This window comes from Meleagris gallopavo, chromosome 19 (assembly GCF_000146605.3).
Source record: "Meleagris gallopavo isolate NT-WF06-2002-E0010 breed Aviagen turkey brand Nicholas breeding stock chromosome 19, Turkey_5.1, whole genome shotgun sequence".
Taxonomy (NCBI): domain Eukaryota; kingdom Metazoa; phylum Chordata; class Aves; order Galliformes; family Phasianidae; genus Meleagris; species Meleagris gallopavo.
Window position 1 is genome coordinate 57692 of NC_015029.2, and position 6569 is coordinate 64260.

Here is a 6569-nt window from a genome sequence, read left to right on the forward strand (position 1 = left end):
CGGCCAATCAGGAGTCTTTTTGGCAGAAAACTTCTTATCAGTTAAGGACCTGAGCTGAGGGAGGCAGGGAGGGGAGGTGAAGCGCGGAGGCCTTATCAGCCTGACACGGAGCTGAGGGAAGAGAACAGTGTGGGGGAGGCAGAAGCAGCTTCGTTCTGAGAAACTAAGAGAGGCACACTAACAGACTGGGGAAAGATCAGGTCTAGTCTGAAAGATGAAGGAAGATCATTGGAAGTTTTCCCGGTTGCTGTAAACAATGGAGGAAACTCTGAGTGGGTACCTTCTTGATCCGAAGGACATTACCTGCCTGCTAGACTGCGTGGAGGAGCGAGGCTTGAACTCACCCTTCACCCTGAATGCCTTAGAGGCCATGACATCTGTAGGTCCCCTTTTCCCTTGCAACATAATGAATTTGATGCGTACAGTCCTGTCTCCAATACAGTATACATTATGGTCCTCAGAGTGGATGACAGGATTGTGAGCGGCTATAGAGGCTGCGAAATCATGTCCCGACCACCCATTACCATGGGTCCTCATTAATGCGCTTGGCGGGAATGGTCAGGGGAATGGAGACCCCCCAGGGACAAGCAGCTAGGCTTAGGCCAGGGGAGCTTATGGCGGCTACAGACGTGATGATTCAAGCATTTAAGAGAGTAGCCAAGGGTGTGAAGCCTGTGGACCCTTGGACCAAAGTAATCCAGGGACCGACGGAATCATTCTCTGCTTTTGCGGACAGGCTCCTGATGGCCATACAGGGGTCAGATCTCTCAAAATCGGCCCAAGGTCCAGTTATTATGGACTGTCTCTGGCAGCAGAGCCAGCCGGAGGTCAGGGAACTTCTCTGTGCGGCTCCACAGCTTAGTATGCCTGGGGAGATGATCAAGTATATTCTGGATAAGCAAAAGACAGCATCTCTGACCAATGAAGGGTTAGTGGCGGCTATCGTCGCTGCAGTTGGGGCACGACAGCCCCAGGGACCATGTTATGTGTGCCCCAGGGACCAAGCGGGTCACATTAAGGCAAATTGTCCGATCACGCATGGTGCACGAGGATCGTGGGGCCCAGCCAGGGGGCTGATAGAGCCAATATGTTGGAATTGCGGAGGCCGTGGCCATACTGCCTGCCAGTGTCCAAGTAAGAGCATGCTCGAGAGAGATGAACAGCAGCAGGGAAACGAAGGTGGGAGGGTCCCCTTGGCCCAGGTCCCCTCCCCCGTTCCTTTGACTAGGCCAACCCCAGGTCCTTCCCTCAGGTTCATCACGCGCCCACAGTGGCGCTGACACTGGATTGCCAGGATCGGCCCCTCGTTAAGATCATGGCCTCGTATGCTGGGGATTACCCCCCGACTACGCCGGCCCACAATCTATATTTGTTACCGCATTTATGGATTCTGGGGCAGATGTCACAGTTATATCGGATCGGGAATGGCCAAGTGACTGGCCATTGATTCCATCTCACGCGGTGGCGGGTGTGGGAGGTTCTCTTCCAGCAAAGAGGGCAAAGGATGAAGTCGAAATCATGTCAATAAATAGGGACGGGACCGTTGAAAGACCTGTCCTGATAACTCCTTTGTAGCCCAGGTGCCAGGTACGTTATTAGGGAGGGACTTCTTGAGGGGGCTTGGGGCACGCATTACAAATTTATGATTAGGGCCACTGTCTGCCAATTGTTTGCCACTCATGCCATTCCATTATGCTGGAGACGGGACGTCCGCCCTGTCTGGATAGATCAATGGCCCCTTTCACATGATAAGCTTGCGGCCCTTAAATATTTGCTTGCTCAGGAGCTTCGCCTTGGGCATCTTGAACTCTCACTTAGTCCGTGGAACACCCCTGTGTTCATCGTTAAGAAACGGTCAGGGGCCTATCGCCTGCTACACGACCTACGTGCAGTTAATGCTCAATTGGTCCCCTTTGGAGCCGTGCAGCAAGGTGGCCCTCTTTTATCAGCCGTTCCCGGAGGATGGTCGTTAGTAGTAATTGATCTTAAGGATTGCTTCTTTTTTATTCCTCTGGCAGAGGAAGACCGGGAAGCATTTGCTTTCACTGTTCCAACCGAGAATAATGCTGGGCCTGTCGAAAGGTATCAGTGGCGTGTCCTGCCTCAAGGAATGGCATGCTCTCCCACAATATGTCAGCTTGTGGTGGGGAGAGTACTGGAGCCGGTGAGGGAGGCGTTCCCACAGTGTGTCCTCTGTCATTACATGGATGATCTCTTGCTAGCAGCTCCTTTCCTTCCGGAACTGCAATTGTTGGAATCTAAGGTTGTGGATGTTCTCACAACTGCTGATTTCATGATCTCTGAGCAAAAGATTCAGAGAGGCCCGGAGGTGGTATACCTGGAGTATCAATTTGGACTTGCTATGGTCCACCTGGTGGGGCTTGATATCTGGCCGAATGTCTCAACCCTTTGGGATGTTCAAAAGCTGGTTGGCACAATATAATGGGTTAGAGGGGTTTTGGGGATTCCTGCTCAGCTCATGAAGCCCTTCTATGATCAGCTCAAAGGCGCAGATCACAATGAACCCCGCACTCTCACCCCAGAAATGGCTTCTGCATGGCGCGAGATCTTGCAGAGCTGTATGGACGCTAAACTCGCTCATTTTAACCCCACTGGAGCTCTGGAAGTAGCTGTGACTCGTAGTGAAGCAGGGGCAGCTGCAGTCATGGGACACGCTCTGAGCGCAAGGCCAGAGCCTTTGTGGAGGCTCTTTTTGGTCCAGCCAACACAAGCATTCACCTCATGGCTCGAGATTTTATCCACTCTCCTCCGCAAGGCTCAGTTGATGCTTGTGAGAGTGTTCCTATGGGAACCTGACATAATCTATCTGCAGGGTTCCTTTCGTGAATTGCAGCACCTCCCTGAGTCTCTTCTTGTTGCGCTCCAGGGTTTTGGAGGCAAATTGCTTTTCTCAGACTCCCTGCCTGTTTTTGAGTTAGCACGCCCTCTCCAAGTGTCATTGGCTACTAGAGTACAGGTCACTCCCCTTCAAGGGTCCACTCTGTTTAAGGACGCCTCCTCTGGCACGAAACAGGGAGCAGTAGTTTGGCAAGGCTCCGGTGGAGTATGGGAAACCGCTATCTTTACTGACCCTTCTGTCAGTGTCCAGCTTTTGGAGGTGAGGGCTGTGGCAATCGCGGTAGAGATGTGGCGAGATATTCCTTACAACATAGTGATGGATTCTGCTTTCGCAGCTAAGCTGCTGGCTCGAATGGGTCAAGAAGGTTTACCCAGTTCAGAGGCTGCCAGTATCTTAGAAGATGCATTGGCCACCCGTTCAGCCCCAGTTGCAGTTTTGCATGTCCACAGTCACTCAGAGGTTCCAGGATTTTTTTACGATGGGCAATGCAGTAGCTGATAAGGCTGCGGGTACAGCAATCTTTATGGTCAGAGCTGCGCATGATTTTCATGCGACCCTTCACATAGGTGCTCAGGCTTTGGCACGAACCTGTTCTATTCCCTTGTCAGCGGCTCATGATGTAGTCCAGGCGTGTCCGCATTGCAATTCTGCTCTGACTATTGGTGCGGGAGTCAACCCACACGGTCTAGGGCCGTTGCAGATCTGGCAGACAGATTTCACAAGGGAGTCTCAGATGGCCCCTCGCCCATGGCTTGCTGTTACTGTGGACTCAGCTTCCACTATGATCACGGCTACCCAGCATGCAAAGGCCAATTCGTCCACGGCACAGAGCCATTGGGCTGCTGCGATAGCTGCTATGGGGTTACCCAGCCAGATAAAGACAGACAATGGGTCTTGCTTCATTTCAAATTCGACCCAGGAATGGTTGACAGCTTGGGGAATATCCCACTCCACAGGAATTCCCGGTAACTCCCAGGGGCAGGCAATTGTGGAACATGCCAATCACCTCCTCAAGGAAAAGATACGCATCCTTGGGGAGTCAGAAGGGTACCGGGAGAGAATCCCGGTCAAGAGACAAGCAGAAATCCTAGCTAAGGCTATTTACGTGCTGAATCACTTTGAACGAGGAGAAAATAATTGGACTCCAGTACAGAAACACTGGCAGCCTAAAACCCTGACGGAAGGACCTCTGGTAAAGATAAGAATGGAGAGTGAACAATGGGAAAGGGGATGGTCAATATTGGTTTGGGGCAGAGGTTTCACTGCTGGGAAGGTTGTTTGGGTTCTGTCAAGAAAGATACGGCCGTATACTAGCAAAAACTAATTGGATCATGAGCCCTCCCATTTGCAGGTTTGGCTCCTCAGGAGGCCCAGAATACAGGCAGGACCAACGAAAGAACAGGAGAAGGAATCGCTTCTGAAGACTTCACTCATCGAAGGAAAAGTGTCCTTAATAGCGCTGGTTAAGAATGTAACGCTTTCGCTTTTGCTCATAGTACTCTTAAGGCTCGAGACACTTATCTTGATCCTGAACAGAACATTTGTCATTTTCTAAATTCATCCCAATGGGATACTTGAAACAGTGCTTATATACATTGGGAAAGAGTATGTTTGTATGAGGACCTCTTATAATTCCATACTCATAGAAGATATTGCTGTAGGTACCAGTAATCACTCAAATCTCTGTGTCTCTAACTTTGCTAGTATTGTAGGATGTGACTTTAATTAGCTCAGCTTGAATTACCTAAGAATGTAGTGTATTACCTTCTGTATAATCTACGTTAGAGTCATTAGGCGGTAAGCGAATAATGTGCTGTAATGGGGCAAAGTTTACTGAGCATGGGGAGGGGGAGATGTTGTAGTAGGTGTTAACGAGGAGTCGGGATGTGACAGGATAGGACCTCCCCTGCTCTGCTAAGTCATCATGCGTGCTTAAGGGGCATAGATGAAGCACATAGGATATATAAATCACTGTTTACTCATAATAAACGCCATTTGCAGCATCCTTATATTGGTGTCAGTGCTGTTATGGTCCTAGCGAGGGGAGATCGCTAGCCCCCGGCGGACCGGACCTCGAGAACGGGGACAACATTGCTATACAAGCTAGTTGTGTAACAGCAAATCTGACTGCAGGAAACTCAAAACCATTTCCTGACGGTGACTTTGTTAAGCAATGTATGGAAAACACAACAGGCATAATGTGTCCCGATTAAAAGAAAAAAGAAAAAAAAGGAGTGACAGGTGTCTGTATCAGATGTCCGTGGCTGCAGAGGCTCTTCCAGAAGAAAAGTAAGGCAGCAGAACCTCAAGCTCATGCTGCAGTACAAATGCTACAGAAGCAGAAACAAACTAGGAAGCTCTGGGTTCCTCCCGGGAAGGCAAACCTGCACAGAGATGCACCAACTGTGTTTGGCAGTGCCCTCCCACCCTCAGATTTCCTGCTCCCCTGCTCCTCGTCCGATCCCACAGCTGAGCCAGGAACGAGCTGCCCAGTGCCACAGAGCACCGTGCAAAGCTGTGCTGGGACCTCCTCCCCTTCCTCTCCTGCAGCTCGGTGTGCAACCTCATCTCCTTCTCTGGCAGAGCTGCTGATCCCACACCTGCCATCGGGATGCTCCTCTAACCCAGAGCTCCTTCCCACCCTGCCAAAAAAAAGCAAACCAGCCCCACCTCCGACAGCACGGCCCAGCAGCAGGGAATGCACACGAGTTTCACACCGCTCCCCTTCCTCCAGTCCTACCTAAGAGACCAAAGGAGCACTGATTTGGAAATTGGTACAAAACACAGCAGTGTCACTTTAAAATGCAATTTGTCTTTTCATTGTCAGGGGTGTATGGGGCTGCTGAATCACGGCCTGAACCTCTGATTAATCATCTGAGGCGCGCAATGAGTCAGCCACGGGAGGACAGATAAAGGCAATTCACTTGTGCTGCAGGAAGGGGTGGAGCATGGCTCCACCACTCCTAGACTATGAGCTGACTGCCAGTGGGAAAGGATCTCTTCTGGAGATCTGCTCCACCGGAGTCTATATTGTGAGCCCAGGATAGGGTGAGTGTCTTTCTTTTCCTACTCCAATGTAATAATTGCATCAGCCAAGCTCCTGGATATACTATACCATCTGTATATTCATTGATTGTACACAGGGGTATTACAGCCCAAAGGTTGTAAAAAAGTTCATATAAAGAATCACACAGAATCACAGAATTGTAGGGGTTGGAAGGGACCTCTAGAGATCATCGAGACCAACCCCCTGCCAAAGCAGGTTCCCTACACCAGGTCGCACAGGTAGGCGTCCAGGCGAGACTTGAGTATCTCCAGAGAAGGAGACTCCACAACCTCCCTGGGCAGCCTGTTCCAGTGCTCCGTCACCTCACCGTGAAGAAGTTCTTACGCACATTCGTGCGAAACTTCCTGTGCTGCAGCTGATGTCCGTTTCCCCTCGTCCTGTCTCCACGTACCACTGAAAAGAGACTGGCCTCACCGCTATGGTCGCCACATCTCAGATATTTATAAACCTGGATCAGGTCCCCTCTCAGTCGTCTTTTCTCAAGGCTAAACAGACCCAGTTCGCTTAGCCTTTCTTCATAGGGGAGATGCTCCAGGCCCTTCACCATCTTTGTGGCCCTCCGCTGGACTCTTTCCAAGAGATCCCTGTCTTTTTTGTACTGGGGAGCCCAGAACTGGACACAGCACTCCAGATGAGGCCTCA